Here is a 22640-nt window from a genome sequence, read left to right as displayed (position 1 = left end):
CCTATTTTTGTGTGAAATGCTCCCTTGATGTTTCCAATTTCTTGACGAGATCTCTAATATTTCCCCTTTTGTTGTTTTCTTCTATTATTAAGCACTGTTCATTGAAGAAGGCCTTCTTGTCTCTTCTAGCTATTTTTTGGAACTTTGCATTTAATTGGATGTCACTTTCCTTCTCTCCCTTGCTTTTCACTTCTCTTTGTTCTTCCGCTATTTGCAAAGCCTCCTCATATAACCACGTTGCCTTCTCGCTTTTGTTTTTCTTCGGGATGGTTTTGTTTGCTGCCCCCATGTATGGTGTTATGGACCTCTGTCCATAGTTCTTCAGGCACTGTTAACTAGATCTAGTCCCTTGAATCTATTCATTACCTCTACTGCAAATTCAAATGAGATTTTATTTAAGTCATACCTGGCTGGCATAGTATTTTTCCCAGTTTTCTTTAGCTTAAGCCTGAATTTTGCTATGAGAAGCTGATGATGTGAGCCACAGACCTTGTTTTTGCTGACTGTGTACAGCTTCTCCATCTTTCGTAACAAAGAATGTAACCAATTTGATTTCGGTATTGACAATTTGGTGACGTTCGTGTGTAAAGTCATCTCTTGTGTTGTTGAAAAGGCTATTTGCTATGACTAGTGCATTCCCTTGGCAGAATTCAGTTAGTCTTTGTCCTGCTTCATTTTGTTCTCCAAGGCCAAACCTGCCTGTTATTCCAGGTTTATCTTGACTTCCTACTTTTGCATTCCAATCCCTGATGATGAATAGAACATCTTTCTTAAGTTCTAGGAGGTCTTCTAGGTCTTCAGAGAACTGATCAACTTCAGCTTCTTCAGCATCATTGTTTGGGGAATAGACTTGAATTACTGTGATGTTGAATGGCTTGCCTTGGAAACAAACTGAGATCATTCTGTCATTTTTGAGGTTGCACTCAAGTACTGTATTTCAGACTCTTTTTGGTTATGAGGGCTACTCCATTTCTTCTATGGGATTCTTGCCATATAATGGTCATCTGAATTAAATTCTCCATTCCCATCCATTTTAGTTCACATATTCCCAAGATGTTGATGTTTACTCTTGCCATCTCCTGCTTGACCACATCCAATTTACCTTGATTCATGGACCTAACATTCCAGGTTCCTATACAATACTTTTTGCAGCATCAGATTTTACTTCCATCACCAGACACATCAACAACTGAGCGTTGCATCCTCTTTGGCCCAGTCGCTTCATTCATTCTGGGGTTATTGGTAAGTCTCCTCCACTCTTCCCCAGTAGCATATTGAACTCCTTCAGACCTGGGGGACTCATCTTTTGGTGTCATATCTTTCTAGCCTTTTATACAGTTTATGAGGTTTTCACCTGGGAAGTATACTGGGATGGTTTGCCATTCCCTCCTCCAGTGGATCACGTTTTGTCAGCACTCCCCACCATGACCCGTCCATCTTGGGTGGCCCTGCATGGTATGGCTCATAGCTTCATTGAGTTACACAAGCCCCTTCAACATGACAAGGTGGTGATCCATAAAGTTTTTAAGCCCTTATCAATTTGTGATAAACAAAATGAAGCATGTAATTTATCTTGTGAAGAGAGGAGCCCAGGAGTTATGAAATTTCCAAGGATAGCTTAAAACCTGGAGGAACAGAAAAAAAATTACTTTCCTTCTCCCAGGACCTATCTAAGGTGATTCAGAATACTTTTGTTTCGGTCCTAACCAATTTTGATTTCAAGCTTTCTCAAATCTAGCTAAATGCACTCTCCTAATCAAATGGATTAATTTTAAAAGACACGCATGATAGAAATTTGTTTTAATTTGTGCACTTTTTTAAAAAAGATTTATTTACTTAAATTTTTTTGGTCGCAGTGGGTCTTCGTTGCTGCAGTTGCAGTGAGCAGGGGCTGCTTTTCATTGTAATACACAGGCTACTCCTTGCAGTGGCTTCTCTTGTTTTAAGCACAAGCACCAGGGTGTGTGGGCATCAGCAGTTGCAGCACATGGACTCAGGATTTGTGTTACGTGGGCTTAGTTGCCTGTTGGAATGTGGGATCTTCCTGGTCCAGGGATCAAACTGGTGTCCCTTGTATTGCAAGGCAGATTGTTAACCACTGGACTACCAGTACTAAGTCGTTTCAGTCATGTCCAACTCTTGGCAATCCTGTGGACTGTAGCCTTCCAGGCCCCTCTGTCCATGGGATTCTCCAGGCAAGAATACTGGAGACTGGATGACCAGTTCAGTTCACTTCAGTCGCTCAGTTGTGTCCAACTCTTTGCGACTCCATGAACCACAGCACGCCAGGCCTCCCTGTCCATCACCAACTCCTGGAGCCTACCCAAACTCATGTCCATTGAGTCGGTGATGCCATCCAACCATCTCATCCTCTATTGTCCCCTTCTCCTCCTGCCCTCAATCTTTCCTAGCATCAGGGTCTTTTTTAATGAGTCAGTTCTTCACATCAGGTGGCCAAAGGATTGGAGTTTCAGATTCAACATCAGTCCTTCCAATGAATACCCAGGACCGATCTCCATTAGGACAACAAGGGAAGTTGCTAATTTGTGGACTTTTATTATTAATATGGTACTTAGCACCTTAGCATGTAATAAGCTGTTCTAGGGTGAAGCTGACAGTGACTTGGGTTTGTTGACTCTGGATAAGAACTAAGTGCTCTTCACACAGTGGAGGGAAGGTTTGCAGTAGCTGGTATTTGTTAAACTGACTGACTGAATCAACCACAGTGACCTGCCACCATCATCCCTGTCCTTCCCTGCAGGCCTGGGGGCGGCTGGGGGGACTTCATTCTCCAACACAACGGAATTTAACTGCTAATGTCCACATCACTTATTCATGGACGTGACCAGTCCAATTTTCTGCTTGTTATGTCAATCCGTATAAAGTAACAACAAAAAATGCACAAGATAAGTAACACAATTTCAATACATTTAAAAAACATATACTCAGTCTTGGCCTTAGTATATGGGCTTCCTTGGTGGCTCACTGGTAAAGAATCTGTCTGTGCTGCGGGAGATGTGGGAGATGCATATTCGATCCCCGGGCCTTAGTATACAAAGTCATCATTTCACAGTAACCTTCAGTTTTTTAAAAAGTTAGACGTGAAAAGGTTTACAATTTCTTCCTATTTGGATATCATTACCAGTCCTACTGTGATGCCAGAAGGAAAAATATGAAGGCAACAGACCTGGGTTGTTGGGGAGCCCCAGGTATCAGACTCCTGACCAGAGTAAGACTTGGCCTCATGGGCTGTCTTGACTGTCAGCTGCCCCACAATAATTTTTAAAGAAATTCTGTGTTGTGTTGATTCATATTTATGCATGTCTTTGCATACTAATCTCTGAACATTTTTTGGTGATTAAAAATGTCTTGGAAACAGTAGGAAATTAAGAATGAGTTTGTTGGAACATCAATAAACTCATTAAAGTTGGTTAGTGAAAATCATTGTAACGATTCACTTCCTAGAAATTAGATCTTTTTTCCAGTAGTACTCCTTTCTGCTGAGAAAAACAGTAGCCTTTTCTTTTACTCCTGTAGCTGTTGTTATGCTTGTGACAATAGTCATTAATATTAACCATGCCTGGGGCCCAGAAAAATGGGGTGGTAAAGTTGGTGGAAGTGAGAACAAGAGAAGGCATTTTAAGTGGGAGAAGTAACAGTATGTTGTACATTGATGGGATGACTCAGTGGATCTTGAAGTCAAGATGGTGGAGAAGGGTACAGCTGCTGGAGTGGGTCTTTCGGTGGGGAGCAGGGATGAGCCCTGAACACGAGGAGAGTTGGCATTACATATGATCAGGGACCGTTTATTTAGAGCAACTCAGTTAAAAGCAGGTTTTTTGGTGCTGAGGTACCCATGTTAGAGTTGTGTTGGTGAGTGAGGAGGCTGTCTTTGTAGTATCAAGGGTACTATTTTGATAGCTTTTGTTTTCTATGTCATTGTTTTAAGTTTTACACTGTGTAGGAATCATGTTTGGTTTGCAGTATGTCTTTCATCATGCCATCTCTTTTCTTTGCTCATTTTGGGGAGGGGGGATTTGGGGAAGGTGTCCATTCATTTATTTATCCAGTAAGTTGACAAACCTGCTTTTGCTATATTTTTAAATAATATTTTTTCAATCATCAATTAATTAAACAGTGACATGGATATTTTCTTTTGCTGGACAGTTCTGTAAATCTTAGCACATGCACTGATTTGTGTGACAACCACCACAGTTGAGATGCATAACAATTCCGTCAGCCCCAAAGCTGCCTTTGTGCTAGCCCTTTATATTTAAATTCTCATCTCATCCATAACCTTTGGCAACCACTCCTTTGCGTTTATTTTAAAAAAAATTCAACTACACTGTGTTTTGTAATTCTTTGGAATTTTAGAAAGGTTTGCCTTTTTTTGCCCCCCCCCTCCCCCCCCGGGTTGGTAACTTTCATGTTAATATCTCTTACAAGGTCCTTAGCTTCCTTTTCTCTGACTTAGGTGTTTACTCTTTGGTTCCTTATCTTCTATTGTCATCTGTCCTCCATACAGCTGTCAGTGAGTTTGGTCTGTTTTCTCCCCCTTCCTCTCATTTTTAAAATGGAATTGTTTTTACTTTCTTGGAGTGTTTAACATCTGCACACCATCCTTCCATCTTTATCCTAATCTTGTTTTAATCTTAGATTTACATGTAAATATATTTAATGCTCAGTGCTTTGTTCAAAATTTCTCCCATAGCCACATGTCCCGATGAAGCTTGTCTTGTAGTTGATTTCTCAGGGACAAATTGTGATTGCAGCATTCCAAATGTGTCTGTATGTTTTAAACTATTTTCCAAAGCCTTGGAAGTTGAAAAAAAAAGAAAACTTGGCTGGATAGAAAGTAATTGAGTCGTACTTTCCTTGAGTTTCTTGAAAGTGTTACCTTATTCTTTTGCTTTACGTATGCTATTGAGAAATCTAAGGTGAATCAAGATTTCTTTCCTCTGTAAACAGCTTTGTTTGCTTTTTAGAGGCTCAGAAATACGTTTTTTCTTGATCTGTAAACATTAGTAGTTTTACTGGCATGTTTCAGGGTTGAGAATCATGGGTTCTTTTTGCCCAGATCATGGTGGGCTCTTTAAATGAGTATTACATTGAATAAAATGAAGTTGCCATTGATAAACGTACATAATTTTGAATATTAGCAACTTCATGTGGTTCAGCTTCATAGATTTCAGTCTTGTTTTTACTTCAAGAACTTTATTTTGAATTATAATTAAACTTTAGAGTTCAGATGTTGATTGAGATGAATCTCAAAAACAGTGGGGTGATCTCCTAACTTTCTTCTGAGGTAGTTGTAGCGATGGCAACTTGACCAGCTTGTTGACCTGGCTGTGAGCAGCTCTCATAACAACCGAGTGACTTGAGTGACCTAGGACTGGCCATTCCCCTCACTCCCAAAGGCAGATGGATTGTTATACAGAGGGTGCAGGATTTAAGTTCAGAATGTATTTGAATCGTTCTTTAATAAACCAGGACTATTCTTACTAACACATCTCTATAAATACATTTGGGCCTCAGTGGTGGGTCCTATGGTGCTATGGGTTAAACAAACAAGCAAAAAAGGCAGTTAACATCTTAGAACATTTAGTTCGAAATGATATACTCTTGGGCTTCCCCCATGGCTCAGCGGTAAAGAATCCACCTGCAGTGCAGGAGCCGTGGGTTAGTTGCCTGGGTCAGGAAGATCCTCTGGAAGAGGGCATGGCAACCCACTCCAATATTCTTACCTGGAGAATCCCGGGGACAGAGGAGCCTGGCAGGCTACAGTCCATGGAGTCACACAGAGTCAAACATGACTGAAGCAGCTTAGCATGCACGCATGCACTCTTGACCTTACCAAAGAATCTGTCTGTATATAAATACTATCATATATTTGCATGTCGGAGCTTTAGGAAAGCAGTTGACATCTCTGAGCCATCCGAATCCCTCTGAAGCTTATGGGTTTCCTTTTCTCAGCAAATCTGAGTCCTTTTTTCTTTTTTTAAGCATGCAAAGAAATAGTGTCAGAGTAGTCCATACAGGTAATGCTGTGAAAGAGGTGAATCACTATCTGAAGCAAAAATCTGAAGGCATAAAGCTCGCTGAGATGATGCAACCAAGGTGTGAGGAGTGTTTATAAGATGATCCACCTTGCCTCTGCCATCACTTGGGTTTGTGAACAGCTTCATTGGGGCTTCCTGGTAACAATATGAAATCTGGAGTATCAAGCTTGGCATGTACAGAAGATGACCTGGACTAGAGCCAGGCTGAATGATGGAATCAATGACTTGGAGATCACCAGGCAGGATAATGAATAGAAGCGGGACAGATGCAAGCAAAATTGGCTGGAAAAAATGAGGGCATCCAATGGCAGGGCACAGCTGCAGGAAGCTGTGGAACTAGCCCACGAGAGCCTGACCTGGGAGGTGCTGACTGAAATGACCATGCTCTCTCTTGACCTCTTTTTTTAAAAAATAGTTTATTTTTGGTTGTGCTGGGTCTTTGTTGCTACGAGGGCTTTTCTCTATTTGCAGAGACAGGGAACCACTCTCATTGCAGCTGCTGGGCTCTAGGGCTCTCGCTCAGTAGTTATGGCTCGCGGGCTTAGTTACTCCATTCAGTTCAGTTCAGTCACTCAGTCGTGTCCGACTCTTTGTGACCCTATGGACTGCAGCACGCCAGGCCTCCCTGTCCATCACCAACTCCCAGAGTTTACCCAAACTCATGTCCATTGAGTCGGTGATGCCATCCAACCATCTCATCCTCGGCCGTCCCCTTCTCCTCCTGCCCTCAATCTTTCCCATTACCAGGGTCTTTTCAAATGAGTCAGTTCTTTGCATCAGGTGGCCAAAGGATTGGAGTTTCAGCTTCAGCATCAATCCTTCCAAGGAATATTCAGGACTGATTTCCTTTAGGATGGACTGGTGGGATCTCCTTGCAGTTCAAGGGACTCTCAAGAGTCTTCTCCAACACCACATTTCAAAAGCATCAATGCTTCGGTGCTCAGCTTTCTTTATAGTCCAACTCTCACATCCATACATGACTACTGGGAAAACCATAGCTCTGACTAGATGGACCTTTGTTGGCAAAGTAATGTCTCTGCTTTTCAATATGCTATCTAGGTTGGTCATGGAGAAGGCAATGGCAAGCCACTCCAGTGCTGTTGCCTGGAAAATCCCATGGATGGAGGAGCCTGGTGGGCTACAGTCCCTGGGGTCGCCATGAGTCGGTCGCAACTGAGCGACTTCACTTTCACTTTCACGCAGTGGAGAAGGAAATGGCAACCCACTCCAGTGTTCTTGCCTGGAGAATCCCAGGGACGGCAGAGCCTGGTGGGCTGCTGTCAATGGGGTCGCAGAGAATCAGACACGACTGAAGCGACTTAGCAGCAGCAGCAGCAGCAGCAGGTTGGTCATAGATTTTCTTCCAAAGAGCAAGCATCTTTTAATTTCATCCACCAGGGATCAAGCCTGTGTCTCCTGCCTTGGCAGGCAGATTCTTTACCATCGAGCCACCAGGGAAGGCTGAACTTTACAAAGAGTTACAAAATCTCTGTAGACCAGAAGCTAACAATGGTCATTGTCACAAATCCACTGTCACCAACAGCCCTTGTGTTTTTCAGAGAACTATCTGGGAAAAACGTCACCCACCACCATAGTCACTACCTCCTGTGCCAGATGTCTGGATGTGACCTGTATCTCTAGGTGACTCGTGCACATAGGGAATGTGATGCTGGAAAGAGGTGCTGAGAAGTGGTGCCTTCCCAAGAAAGCACACACCAGGAATTTTCATGTTTGTTTGCTGAATAGTCAGAAGGGCTTCCCAGGGAAGTAACAGTTGAGCTACAACTGCAAGAAGAATCGCTTCCTGGGAAAGGTGATAGAGGGCTGTGGAGAGAGGTCACAGAAGGAGACGTGTGCTAAGAACAGACGGCAAGGGGTGGGGAGTTCGCGTGTGAGAGGAGACTGCAGGGACCGTCAGAGGCCAGGTGATGCTAGGCTCCGGAGGCTATGGGAGGAATTGGGATCTTCATCCCACCACCACCAAGGAGCATTTAAAGGGTTTTAAGCAGAGGGATTGCATATTCAGGTTTTCTTTATAAAAAGATCATCCAGGAATAACTAAGTACACTTAACAACCAAAACACTCCCCACCTACACATTTTACAGTGTGGAAAACAAGGTTATCCCACAAGAAAGGCACCCCATAGGATAACGCAGTTTCAAGGAGCCACATGTGTTAGCTCTGGCCATACAGCAGAAATGTAGGGAAATGTTTAAGGCCAGAACAAGAGGTTTTAATAAGGTTTTATTTTTATCCGTCCAATAGGGATTAGCATTTGGCAGGCATCCCGCTGCAGAGCTAACCCCTGTCTCTGGTTCTGTTTACTGAGACAGAAGCCGAGCCGAACCCCCAGCTGAGCATGAGACTAATTACCCGTATTATATAAAGAAGCTTTCTGTTCCCCAAAGCAAAACGTGCCAATAGTTGATAGGACATGTGCTCAGTGTCCCTGCAACCGGGAAGCCACTGCATCTCTCCAGTCAAGTTGTTTGCATTCTTCTTCTTGGTCGCTGGGGCACAAAGCCTTTTTGTGAATTTCCATGTCAGCAATTACTTCAGAAAGTTCCCTCATCCCACGGTGGTCAAAATTATACACTCAGGGGAGGAAATTCTTCACAGCGGACTTTTACAAGTATTAGTGGTTTTACATAGGATATTTTGGAAGCAGAAACAGCCACACACAGCTCTCACAGAGTTTATACAGTAAAGCATTGCCTAATTCATGCCTGTGTCTGTCCCAGTACAACATCTTAACATTATTAGATTAAATCTAAGCTTCAATAGGGCTTCCCTGGTGGTGCTAGTGGTAAAGAACCCACCTGCCAATGCAGGAAACATAGGAGTTGCAGGTTCAATCCCTGGGTTGGGAAGGTTCCCTGGAGGAGGGCACAGCAACCCACTCCAATTACTTGCCTGGAGAATCCCATGGACAGAGGAGCCTGGAGGGCTACAGTCCATGGGGTTGCAAAGAGTCAGAGGGGAATGAATAAATAAACTGTTGTATACGTAGACAGTGGAATACTATTCAGCAGCAAAAAGAAATGATCTGTGAAGCCTTGAAAAACCATGGAGGCAACTTATTATATCATCTGTAAGAAAGTTATTGCATCAGCGCATACTAGAAAACCAAGTGAGCACTGGCATGATTTTGATTTTATTTCATGGCAGAAATACAACCCATGGGGAGTGGAGAGGAGGCCACAGTATTGGTTGGAAGGGTGTATAGAAAACAGGGTCTGGTATGGAACCTTAGGGCAGATGAATGGAGTTTGGGGCAGGGTTCAAGTCATAGTTGGCAGGAGTGGTACTGAAATCTTGGGTGGAGGAAATTAAAGCCTAATACCACTGAGATGAACTGGTCCAAGCGGTCCTCCCATTAACAGTAACCATAAAAATAAGAACAACTGCCATCTAGTGGATGGTTTGGTATATTACTGGAGCATTATCTTGTATCATTTCATTTGAATTCAATTTTTACAACAACCCAATGAGGTAGTTGGGCTTGCCTGGTGGTGCAGATGGTAAAGAATCCACCTGCAGTGCAGGAGACCTGGGTTCAATCCCTGGGTTGGGAAGATCCCAAGGAAGAGGGCACAGCGACCCATTCCAGTATTCTTGCCTGGAGAAACCCATGGACAGAGGAGCCCAGCGGGCTACAGTTTCATGGGGTCCCAAAGAGTCGGACACGACTGAGTGATTAAGCACAGCACAATGAGATAGTTACTAGTGTCTCCGCTTTTAGAGATGAGTAAAGTGAAATATTAGAAGATGTAGTAAATTGGGCGAAGTCACACAGCTTAGTAACAAGCAGAAGTGGGATTGGAGCCAGGCTTTCTGACTTCCCACACTCATCCTCTTGGCTGCATGAGATACCACTGGGGAGCAAATTCTCTGACAAACTCTGTCCTGCTTAGAATTTGATGAGAATCCAGTGACCTGAATCAACTGCCGGAGTTGTTGAAGATTTTATTAAAGGACTGAAATATTCTCTTTTTTCCATGTTGTTCTTCAGTCGCTAAGTCATGAAGTCTTTGCAACCCCGTGAACTGCCACATACCAGGCTTCCCTAGCCTTCACTATTTCCCAGAGTTTGCTCAAACTCATGGCCACCACCCAACCATAGTTCATTGTATGCAGTCCGCGACAATTCCTTGTTCATTTTGGATGGTTTGGAAGTCAGAAAAATTAAGGATAAAAACAGCAATAGCCACAGCAAAACTTTCTCCTCTGTTTCCCCATGATGAAGAGGTATGCTGCTTGGGAGAAAGGAGTTTTCTTCTCCGGAGAGGCAATATGCGATGCAGCTTCTCATAAATCATGAACTTCTGGGACCCGCCTGTACTCGCCATCTGTACGATTTTGAACAGTTGGCCAATTATGTCATTGACCTAACTTAATAAATGTACATGTAACTTGAGTTAGGCATCCAGCGGCTAGCCAGATGAACTAATTCAGCTTGTCTTTTCTGGGATTCCCTATTCCCATGAGTGGCTGGCAAATAGTAAGCTCTCAGTAAAAGTTGGCAGCTCTTATGTATGTTGTTATTATTATTATGTACAAAATCATCAGTGTTACAACTGCCAAGGTTTTGGACTGAGAACCTCTATTAAAATGCTTCTGTATTTCTAGTGGCCGTTAACCAGGACATCATTTAGAGATTTTGGAAAAGATTAGTTAATGAGCAGCTCAATTCATTAATGAGCCAACTCAGCTGTGCTTTTTTTCCCCTTAATGGCAGATCTTCTTACTCTCCAAGGCACCATTTAAACTATTAAAATAACTAATGGGATCATTACCGTTGTCAGAAAAGTTCTAGCCTGAGCAGATATCTTTACTAGTAAAAGTAAAGTATTTGTTCCTCTAGAACTTCTCATATGCTTAATAACCGGGAAACAGCTGAGCAGAGAGAGGCAGCTCCAGGACTTCTGGGTCCAAACAACTACAAAAGTATATTAAATGAACGTTACATTTTTTTCAGACTGATGGGCAGTTGGAGTCCTTCCTTCTTGTGAAGACAATTTCAGGTTGAATTTCTCTATGATTTTTAAATTGAATGAACACAAAGGCCTTAATTGTCAATCAGACGCATACAAAACACATTTCATAGCCAGCAAGACTGTTATTGATGATAAATAAAATATACAATAAAAATAATAGCATGCTTAACAAATCAGTACCCAGGAGTGCCTGAATCCATAACATAGAGCTACCCAGTCCCCTTTCCTGCCAGAATGAGGTTTGGTTTCTGAAAGAGAGCCTTGTAGGGGGATAGATTAGTACAAACCTGCCACTGAGTTTAAGGGTCTTTCAGCTTATTTATCTTCCATATCATGTAGCTTTATCTGGTCCCAGCGTTTACTCTTCAACACAGCTGCAGTCCACACGTGGCAAGTTTATTGACAGTAAGTGATCTGTTCTAGACAGACAAGGAGTACCTTGTTAAAAGCTTTTCTAGATGCAGAGATACCACTTTAAAGGCAGAAAGCAAAGAGGAACTAAAGAGCCTCTTGATGAGGGTGAAAGAGGAGAGTGAAAAAGCTGGCTTTAAACTCAACATTCAAGAAATTAAGATCATGGCATCATGTCCCATCATTCCATGGCAAATGGAAGAAGAAAAAGTGGAAACAGTGACAGATTTTATTTTCTTGGGCTCCAAAATTGCTGCAGACAGTGACTGCAGCCATGAAATGACAAGACACTTTCTCCTTTAGAAGAAAAGCTATGATAAACCTAGACAGTGTATTAAAAAGCAGAGACATCACTTTGCTGATAAAGGTCCATCTAGTCAGAACTATGGTTTTTCCAGTCATGTATGGATGTGGGGGCTTCCCTTGTGGCTAAGCTGGGAAAGAATCTGCCTGCAATGTGGGAGACCTGGGTTCAATCCCTGGGTTCAATCCCTGTGTTGGGAAGATCCCTTGGAGATGGGAAAGGCTATCCACTCCAGTATTCTGGCCTGGAGAATTCCATGGACTGTATAGTCCACGGGATCGCAAAGAGTCGGGTATGACTGAGCAACTGAACGGCAACAGATGAGTAATTAGTATATGGCGACCCTGAGAGACCCCACTTGAACAGTTGATGTTTGCAGGGGTTTCTGCTCATGGCCAAGTTTGCTTCTGGTGTTAATAAGGACGGAGAAACTGTTTACAAACCTCTTAATAGCCCTTTGCTTTCTTAGAGCAGAGAGAAGTCAGTGGAATGCTAAAGACATTTGAAATACAGAGCAGCCAGCTGTTAGTCTCATCAGAACATCAAGTGCTATGGAGGGTCAACCATTTAAGTTCTATTTTAACCTGAATGCAGCAGAGTATAAAAATCGCCATTGTTTGATATCACAGTGAATCAAAACTAAGCTAAATTTAAGTGTGGAGGAACTAAAACTTTCTTCTGCCCTTCTTTTTAGAATCAATAAAAAGCAGTGGAAATAAGCAATGAGAGATAGGTCTCTAAACACTTTGGACTTCATTGGAAGATATTAAAAACAATTATTGACCTGCAATTCATTTCCTGACATTGACTTATCATGACTTATTTGTCTCTGTGAGTTAAAGCTACCACTTTTAGACTGATTTTTACGAGCCAGTGTGCTGTGCTAGGCACTTTTTTATCTTAATCACACCTACAACAGCTTTGTGTGATAGGTAATTTATGTCTAATTTGCAAAGAAGAAATTATTCTCTCAGAGGAAAATGATTGTCAATCAAGATCCAAGAAGCGACAGGCCAGAATGTGAGCTCGTGTTCTTCCCATTCCAACCCACTGTCATCATAGCCACAGCATCTAATGGTCCTTCTGCCCGAGAAGTTTCTCGTGTGCTTACCCTGGAAAATTCCTACGTATTTGTTATCTGACTCAAATATAATTTCTTCTACTGAGTCTTTCTTGACTGCCAGGCAGATTGCATTACTCTCAGTTATTGTCCTGAGAATTTTGTATATGCATACCTCTTTCAAAGTACTTTTTACACTCCTCCAACTGTCAATTCCTGAGACTCTGAAATCCCATAGGGTAATCGTTCACTTTATTGTACTCCTAATACCTAGCATTGTGTACACTCAGGAAAATCACAACCAGCATTTATTATTTGAAAGAATAAAAGGTAAAAACTATTTCACAAATGAGGTAAGATAGAATCCAAACTGTGTATGCATGCAGTGTAGAATCAGATAGAAAGCAATCATGAGTGCTAATTAGTCTGCCTTGTGGAAGTGGAGCTGGCCTCTCTAACGAGGCCAGTGAGTAATTTCCAGATATGCCTCTGGCCTTTAGAATGAGCTGCAATTCGCCTACTTGCCAATTTTACATATTCTTGTGGGTGATGCTCCCAAAGATATTTGTGCTTCAATTTATTTGTTGTATTCAATAAAAGGTTATATATAAACCAAGTTACAAATGAACCGATAAGATCATATTTCTGATTTTGAAAAATATATATATTCAAACCATGTAGAAAGGAAACAAACTGCCCTCTTTACTTTCCTTATCTTTGATGAGTTCCATACACCATACATTTGCCAGGCTGAGTAGTTGACCTAGAGGTGAATAGGGCACGGTGTTTCATTTCGCGGGTGGTGGGTGATAGGAACTCTCAGAAAAAAGTCTGAGAGCAATGCCCAAGTGCAGGTCCACGTAAGCAAAGGAGAGCAGAGGAAAGACCAGAGCGTGATCACGAGTGAGTAGCACTGCGGCTCGTTCCAAGGTCATGGCTGTCTGTCCTGTGCGGACCTCGCTGGAGCTCAGGAACCATGTACAAGGTTTTTCTTTCAGCAAAGCAAGTGCATAAGCAAACTAGAAACACTACATGAGGCCTCCTTGCATTGAGCAGTCCCCAAAGCATCGCTGTCAGGTTGAAATAGCCTCGTTTCACCACTCCCCAGTTAGTAGATGAGTGGAAAACCAGGAAGGACAGCGTCAGTGTCAGCCTTCGTCAGTGCCGCCTCAAATAAGCCAACCCCCTACAGAAAGAAGGATGCCCTTCAGCTGCCTTCCATCAGCATCAACACTTCCCTATATTATTATTTTTTGTAGCAACTGGGAGCCATGAGTGATAGTAAGTGGCTTCCTAAGAGTTAGCCTTGAGATGTTTACTTTTGGCAGAATGTCAGACTGGATATTCTCAGGGACCCTTTCACCGGGGGGTCGAAACACCTACAGCCTGCCCTAAACATCTTTCAGAGGCACACATACTAAGTAAGTGTTATTCACGTAAAAGCAAGGTTCCTCTGGAGTCCAGCTGCCAATAGACAAATGAGGGCCGGCAGAACTTGCAGGAAAGTGGGCGGAGCCCCCGGACCACACTCCCTTCTCAGCCTCACCTCCCTGAAGCTGAAGGGGTTCTGAGTCAGAAGGCCTCCCTGGCTGCAGGCAGAAGAAAATGCCCTTCCTCTCTAGAGAAAAACATTGCAGCCACTCAGCCTCTTCAAATATTAAATTAAACCAAATATTTTTGCATTAAAATGATTGAATCCGTAATCAAAATTCTTTGCACAGAGAAATTAACAGGCCCAGAGGGCTTTACAAGTAAAACCTACCACAAAAGCCAGATGCTCAGAAATACATCTAGCAAGACATGTTTAGGATAGCATGGAGAACACTAAAAACTGTACCAAAAGACAATAATAAAGACAAAAGTATTAAAAAAATTCTGTGTTCCTAGGTAGGAAAACCCAATATCATAAAACTCCAGACAGAATACACAGTACTATTCCCTCTCCAAATTAATCTAGAGTCAACCCAATTCTAGTCACACCTATGCCGCTGCTGCTGCTAAGTCGCTTCAGTCGTGTCCGACTCTGTGCGACCCCGTAGACGGCAGCCCACCAGGCTCCGCTGTCCCCAGGATTCTCTGGGCAAGAACACTGGAGTGGGTTGCCATTTCCTTCTCCAATGCGTGAAAGTGAAAAGTGAAAGTGAAGTTGCTCAGTTCTGTCCGACTCTGAGCGACCCCATGGACTGCAGCCTACCAGGCTCCTCCATCCATGGGATTTTCCAGGCAGAAGTACTGGAGTGGGGTGCCATTAGGCTCTTTTTTTTTTTTTTTTTTAAAGAAACTTGACAATATGGTTCTAAATAACATGCAGTAGCAAACACATAAGAATAGACAAGGTGCTGAAGAAGGACAGTTTGAGAAATCATTTCCCACCAGAGAGGAAGACATATTGCAAAGCAATGGTCAATTAAGCAAATGTGATGCTGGTACTAAAATCAACAAACCAAGAAGAGGAACACAATAGAGAGCAGAGAACTAGACTCACACACACGCAACTAGAGAAAAGCCCACATGCAGCGACGAAGATCCAGGACTGCGCTGTGCTAAGTCGCTTCAGTTGAGTCCAGTGGATGCCAGGCTCCTCAGTCCATGGGATTCTCCAGGCAAGAATACTGGAGTGGGTTGCCATGCCCTGCTCCAGGGGGTCTTCCTAACCTAGGGATCGAACCTGCATCTCTTATGTCTCCTGCTTTGGCAGGTGGGGTCTTTACTGCTAGCGCCACCTGGGAAGCCAATTTCTACTTCTGCATTAGATCAATTATTGGGAGAAGGATGTAGCTGACTAGCCACCAGGATTCCAGGTCAGCTGGAGAGAGGCTTGTGTGACTAGCACCACCGGCCCTGGAGCACAAGAGGTTCTGTGTATATAGGGCAGGGCCAGGTGACTGAATGGGAGAGCCCGGAGGGAACTCCACGATGGATGGTGGTGGTGGTTTAGTTGCTAAGTCGTATCCAGCTCTTGCAACTCCATGGACTGTGGCCTGCCAGACTCCTCTGTCTATGGGATTCTCCAGGCAAGAATGCTGGAGTGGGTTGCCATTTCCTTCTCTAGGAAATCTTCCCGACCCAGAGATAGAACCCTGGTCTCCTGCATTGCAGGCAGATTGTTTACTGACTAAGCTATAAGGGAAGTCAAATGCAAAGATGTAACCTCTGCACAGAAATTCCCTCCTGTGCTTCTCTGACAACCTCACCGGAGTTGGATAACCTTTTCTTTTTTCCCAATAGAAAAGAATCAAGTTTTATTCCATTATGAATAGTATTGAGAATCTTCTCTAGTGTTCTGTTTTTGATGAACCAAAAGTAAGGCTGTGGGGAGAGGAGTTTTGGCTCCAGAAGGTGAGTTCTCGGGGATCTGCAGGTGCTGGCAGTTTTCTGGGGTGGCAGGTGGAGGCTAGAACGCAGCGAGGATGAAGCAGCTGAATTCCTAGGCCAGGCTCTTGCCAGCGGAGAGGCAATGTCCCACACAGAGTCTGTGGCTCTAAATAAAGCCTTGAATTATTCAGCTCATATCATTTTTTCATTTTGCAGCAAAGTCTAGTCAAAGCTGGTTTCAAATTGGATTTTTTAATTTCCTTCATCAGGATGGGAATTCACGGCATCATCTCATTCTGATCAGGGCATCAGCACTGCCAAAAACCAGCCTCGCTCTCTGGAAATTGGCCTCTTCTGCTCACAGTGTGGATCATTATATCATCCTTAGCAGCCAAAGGAAAACAGCCTGTCTCTCGTGAGAAGCGGGGGCTTCCCTGATAGCTCAGTTGGTAAAGAATCCGCCTGCAATGCAGGAAGCCCCAGTTCGATTCCTGGTTCAGGAAGATCCACTGGAGAAGGGATAGGCTACCCACTCCAGTGTTCTTGGGCTTCCCTGGTGGCTCAGCTGGTAAAGAATCCGCCTGCAGTGTGGGAGACCTGGGTTCCATCTCTGGGATGGGAAGATCCCCTGGAGAAGGGAAAGGCTACCCACTCCAGTATTCTGGCCTGGAGAATTCCATGGCCTGTATAGTCCGTGGGGTCGCAAAGAGTCGGACACGACTAAGCAACTTTCACTTCACTTCTCTTTCTGTGAGAAGCATCTACTGCTTCTGCAGACATTCCTTGTATGTTCTAATGATCAAAGAGGCAAGTGGTACCCAAATGAGGCCCCAAACGAGAGAACAGCAGAACAATGGTAGTGACTCATCCCTATGATCAAAAGTGGAATAAATCTAAAATACAACTAATGCATGAACTTTAGAATAATGTCAATTTCTTTAAAAAAATTTTTTGATGTTTGTCTAAAAACGTGGTTATTTTGCTATCCATGGATCCAGTCATATAAAATGCCCATTAAATACTTCATTATGTGTTTCAGTGCTAAAAGCTTTCTGTTCTTAACTGGGGGAAGCTTTGGCTTCTGTTCATGTTCAAATGATCAAGAATAAAAATTTAACAGTCTTAAATATTTAGGAATTTTAATGGTATTTTCTGAATATAAATACAAGACATATTTCTTGAGGAAACTTGTAAAATACATCAAAATACAGAGAGAGATGAATAGAAATCCCCTCCACAATCCCAATGCACTGCTCATATTCTGACTTAATTCTTTCCAGTCATCTTTATATTTCTAGAACCCAATTAACATAGCTTAAAAGGGAAACTTCAGAGCAATGTCAAATTTGAAAACAGATGGGAAAATTCGACATGAAACACAAGCACATGGAATCCAGATTTGGATTAAAAATTGCGATAAATCATACTGTTAGATGTAAATGTCAGGTTCTTTTGATAAACAGTCCAACAAAGTTCCGTGTAGTCGAAGCTGCGGTTTTTCCAGGAGTCATGTATGGATGTGAGAGACCGTAAAGAAGGCTGAGCACCAAAGAATCTACGGCTTCAAATTGTGGTGTTGGATAAGACTCTTGAGAGTCCCTTGGACAGCTAGTTGATCAAAGTCGTCAGTCCTAAAGGAAATAAGCCTGAATATTCATTGGAAGGACTGGTTCTGAAGCTGAAGCTTCAATACTTTGACCACCTGATGCAAAGAGCCAACTCACTGGAAAAGACCCGGATGCTAGGAAAGCTTGAGGGAGAAAGGAGAAGGGGGTGGCAGAGGCTGAGATGGTTAGGTAGCTTCACTGACTCAGCAGACATGAATTTAACAAACACTGGGAGATGGTGGAGGACAGAGGAACCTGGTGTGCTGCAGTCCATGGGGTTGCAAAGAGTCATACATGATGTAGCAACTGAACAACAATCCTCATAGCTTGCTTTATGCTCACTGTTCCCACTAACTCCCAATAAGATGGCATGAAAAAGTGAATCTCAGGCCAAATTATGCCAAATAAACAATTTAATGGCTTATGTTGGAATAAATAATGACTTCTGGAGGCCTTATTTTCCCCCCAGAGTGTGTGCACTGAAATATCTGATGAACAGGCCCCTCTTATCAGGGGTCGGTCATCTGAACTCAATTTCTAAAAGGCCCTATTTTTTTTTCCTTCCACAGAAGGCGATTCTAGTTTAGTGATATAGTGGCTGAACTGGGGAGGTGTTTCGAGTCCATTCCTGCGATGTTCAGACACATCTTGGGGGACAGAAGTTTCTAAAGAGCTTGGTGGCAGCCAGAGACAGGTTTGTGGGAGCCAAAAAAAGCCCAGAAGGTACTACCTGTAACTGTTCAGGGGCTCTGCACAACGTGCCCTCCACAGCACCTAAGTATCTCTGATTAGTAGGAATTGCAATTTTGTTATGGGATGCCCACGCTAAGACTGGACTCCAGTAATTTTTTGAAAACTCGAGCCCTACAAATTGAAGACAGGCTAAGGTAGAGCTGAGAGGGGAGTGACAGGAGGCTTCAAAAATGTCTCAGTTCTGGATTCTGAATTCTAGATTAGTCTTCTGTTCACAGAATAACTGCGCCCTCTGGTGGGCACACCTGGAAGCTCTGACGGTTTCACACTGCCCTTTGGGAGACTTGCGCCTACTTCCCTAGACTTTCTTCCCACCGGTTTTTAAAAAATTTTCAAGTCCCTAAGTCAGCTGGCGGGCTTGTTAAATACTGTCCATGACTCAGGGCAGGTTTGTACCCCAGGCCGTCTCTCTGTCCCATGTAGTGGACAAACCCAAATGCTAAGACTCCCCTAAGAGGTTTTTTTCGTCAAAGCTACAAAACAGTATGAGCTTCGGCCCCAAGGTCACTGGTCTCTGCAAGCTGGGGGGTCTGGGAGACACACAGCCAGTAGGGAAACCTCAGTGGAACAATTGGACTCACGGAGTCTTGGAGTAACTGTATCCTTCAGTTCAGCTCAGTTTAGTCGCTCAGTCCTGTCCAACTCTTTGTGACCCATGGACTGCAGCATGCCAGGCCTCCTTCTCCATCACCAACTCCTGGAGTTTACTCAAACTCATGTCTGTTGAGTCGGTGATGCCATCCAAACATCTCATCCTCTGTCATCCCCTTCTCCTTCCGCCTTCAATCTTTCCCAGCATCAGGGTCTTTTCAAATGAGTCAGTTCTTTGCCTCAGGTGGCCAAAGGATTGGAGTTTCAGTTTCAATATCAGTCCTTCCAATGAACATTCAGGACTGATCTCCTTTAGGATGGACTGGTTGGATCTCCTTGCAGTTCAAGGGACTCTCAAGAGTCTTCTCCAACACCACAGTTCAAAAGCATCAATTCTTCAGCGCTCAGCTTTCTTTATAGTCCAACTCTCACATCCATACATGACCACTGGAAAAAACCATAGCCTTGACTAGATGGACCTTTGTTGGCAAAGTAATGTCTCTGCTTTTTAATATGCTGACTAGGTTGGTCATAACTTTCCTTCCAAGGAGCAAGCGTCTTTTAATTTCATGGCTGCAGTCACTTTAATTTGATGGCTGCAGTCACCATCTTCAGTGATTTTGGAGCCCAGAAAAATAAAGTCTGACACTGTTTCCACTGTTTACTTCCAAATGTGGGGTGTGCATATGTGTGTGTGTGTATTTTGAGGGGAGGTATATTTTTCTTTTCTTTTTTAAATCTCACCAAGCCTTCAGAATTCAAAGGTTTCTGCTTGTTTGTTTGTTTCAATATTGCAGTGTGATCTTTTAAATACTCTGAATAATCAAGGGAGGGGGATTGTGTTCACATATGGACCAAGCCAGGCTGGGGGAAAGGGGGACGCATAGACAGCTGAGGGTTGGGAGAAAGGATTGCAACAGCTTAAAGGAAATCACAGAGAGACGGAAAGAAGAAGTCCCGAGGGACATACGTGGTGGTCCAGTGGCTAAGACTCCATACTCCCAATGCAGGGTGCCTGGGTTCGATCCCTGGTCAGGGATCTAGGTCCCAAATGCTGCAACTAAGAGTTCGCATGCCACAGCTAAAGATCCTGCCTACCACAGCTAAGACCCAGTGCAGCCAAATAAATACATAAATATTGTTTAAAAAAGAAGTCCCAAGCCATGGGATTCAACCAGATGGCAGTGACAGGGGATGACTTTTTAGAAGACAAAGCACTCAGTCTGCAGCACTAGAAGTCTGTGGGAGCACACCTTGGTACCCAGGCCCAGGGTCGCCCACTGCTGGGGGCTCCTGTAGTTGGTCACTTAGGGGAAGTGAAGTTCCCAAAGCTGGGGGACTCTGGAGCCGTGGTTTAAAGGACAAGCTACTATCTAGGAACTAGATATTTACAACCATTATATTTGAAAAGTCATGTGAATTTGAATTGAAGCAGTTGACTTGATTTAGTGTTTCCAGATATATATCAATACACAGAATTTGTTTACATACATCATAAATTAAGTGCATTCTGTCAGATCCTAGGGTTTAAAATGAGGCCAAAGGAGGTACCAAAGTGCCATCTAGAGGGGAAGTGGAGAATGAGAGGAAAATACTTGTAAGGTATTTTGTCTTTTTTTTTTCCCCTGTAAAAGCATCAACATGTTATAATGCTATAATGGGGATAATAATACCTTGTCTTGGATGATGGTGACGAGGAGTACAGGGTATAACAAGACGTAAAGCCCACAGCAGGCATTCCGCAAGACGGACAGATTGTAATATTCTTAGTTGCGTTCTTTTCTTCTTTTGTTGGGCTTCCCTGGTATCTCAGATGGTAGAGACTCTGCCTGCAAATGCAGGAGACTCGTGTTTGATCTCTGGGTTGGGACGATTCCCTGGAGAAGACAATGGAAACCCACTCCAGTATTCTTGCCTGGAGAATTCCACGGACAGAGAAGCCTGGCAGGCTTCCGTGGGGTCTCAAAGAGCCAGACACGACTGAGCGACTAACACTTTCCCTTACTCTTGTTAGCCAAAAATGATGCTCCTGTTATTATTAACAACACTAATCGCTGACTGGTTGGCCGACTAAATTTTAAGCCTAGGATATCCACTTAACAACCTGTTAACTCTAGGATGTCCATTTTAACTCATTTGGATCGAATGAAATGATAGAAATGATATCCTTAAAGGATTGCTTAAATGGCTGCTCCAGAAGCTCCTAATTGAAGAATCCCGGGTGGGGCAGTGGTCAGGACTCTACTTTCACATCTGAGTGCCCTGGGGATTTAAGTGAAAGTGAAAGTCGCTCAGTCGTGTTCGACTGTTTGCGACCCCATGGACTATACATGGAGTTCTCCAGGCCAGAATACTGGAGTGGGTAGCCTTTCCCTTTTCCAAGGAATCTTCCCAACGCAGGGATCGATCCTAGGTCTCCCACATTGCAGGCGGATTCTTTACCATCTGAGCCACAAGGGAAGCCCAAGAACACCAGAGTGGGTAGCCTATCCCTTCTCCAGTGGATCTTCCCGACCCAGGAATTGAACTGGGGTCTCCTGCATTGCAGGTGAATTCTTTATCAACTGAGCTATCAGGGAAGCTCCCCAGAGATCTAAGAAGGCCATAATTTAAAATTTAGAGACCAGGAAAGACCTACCCCTGGGGACCTTGGAGGAAGCATGACCCTGCTGAACCTTGATTTCAGGTTTCCAGCCTTTAGAATTGTGAGAGAAAGAGTTTCTGTTGTTTTAAAGCGTTCAGTTTGTGGCAATGTGTTACCCAAGCCCTAGGAGACTAAATCTGTATCTGAAAATGAGGGATCATCAAGACCCAGACAAGCAGTGAAGCTGAGTGAGTGTTAAGTGTTGTGGTTATCAGAAACATTCCTTTTCATTCATTCCCACCCCCCACCCCAGGCATGAGCGTGTGTGCACACACGCAGAGGCACACTCCTAGTTGAAAAATTGCTTAGAAGAGTTAGTTTCAGTCTGTAGATGGCCTTGGGAAGGACAGAAGGAAAGAGAAGCTTGCCTGCTCTGATGGATGAACACTGCATACACACTCCTGGAGGGAAATGGGATGGATGTCGGGAGAGGCCCCCAGAAGCGCGCCCCACCCCCCACCCAGGCAGCTTCAGGCCATCTGGGGGAGGGGCGGGCTGAGAGGGGAAACCTCTGCCACAGCACGGCACCTCCCTTCATGGCTGCTGGAGCTTAGGGCAGTAGTGAAGTCTCTACATGTGAACTTTGAAGACCTTAACCAGAATGTGGGAAAGTCTCTTGCACAAGGACAGGGACAGGCCCGTTCTGCCACAGTCTGATGTAGGCCGTGGGGAAAGCCCGTAAAAGCAGAAGATGAGAGGATGAGGAGGACCCAGGGGGTGAAGGGAGGACCAGCTGGGACAAGCCTCCTCGTCAAAATGGAGCAAAGTTTCTCTGAGTCTTTAATGAGGCAGGACAGTAGCCAAGGTTTTAAAGCCATTCTGGTCTTTTTTGATTATTTTTTTTTTTGCTTTTGCTTTTACTGTGTCTTCCTCAGAAAATTCCTTTTTATCCCAATCT

At 43.7% G+C, this 22640-nt stretch overlaps 1 long non-coding RNA gene across 1 annotated transcript in view; it reads right to left on the bottom strand.

Moving 5' to 3' along the window:
* LOC132344050 (uncharacterized) overlaps window positions 1-21971 on the bottom strand; it is a 30868-nt gene extending 8897 nt beyond the window's left edge. The window contains exons 1-2 of the long non-coding RNA XR_009493133.1: window positions 20772-21971; window positions 11345-11476 (exon numbers count right to left, since the gene is read on the bottom strand). This is a non-coding gene — a long non-coding RNA (uncharacterized lncRNA). The remainder of the gene's footprint in view (window positions 1-11344; window positions 11477-20771) is intronic.
* Between the last annotated feature and the right edge of the window lie 669 nt (window positions 21972-22640).

Source organism: Bos taurus, chromosome 27, assembly GCF_002263795.3.
Source record: "Bos taurus isolate L1 Dominette 01449 registration number 42190680 breed Hereford chromosome 27, ARS-UCD2.0, whole genome shotgun sequence".
NCBI classification, from domain to species: Eukaryota; Metazoa; Chordata; class Mammalia; order Artiodactyla; family Bovidae; genus Bos; species Bos taurus.
The sequence above is the reverse complement of the archived record's forward strand: the minus strand, read 5'-3'. Positions and strand labels throughout refer to the sequence as shown.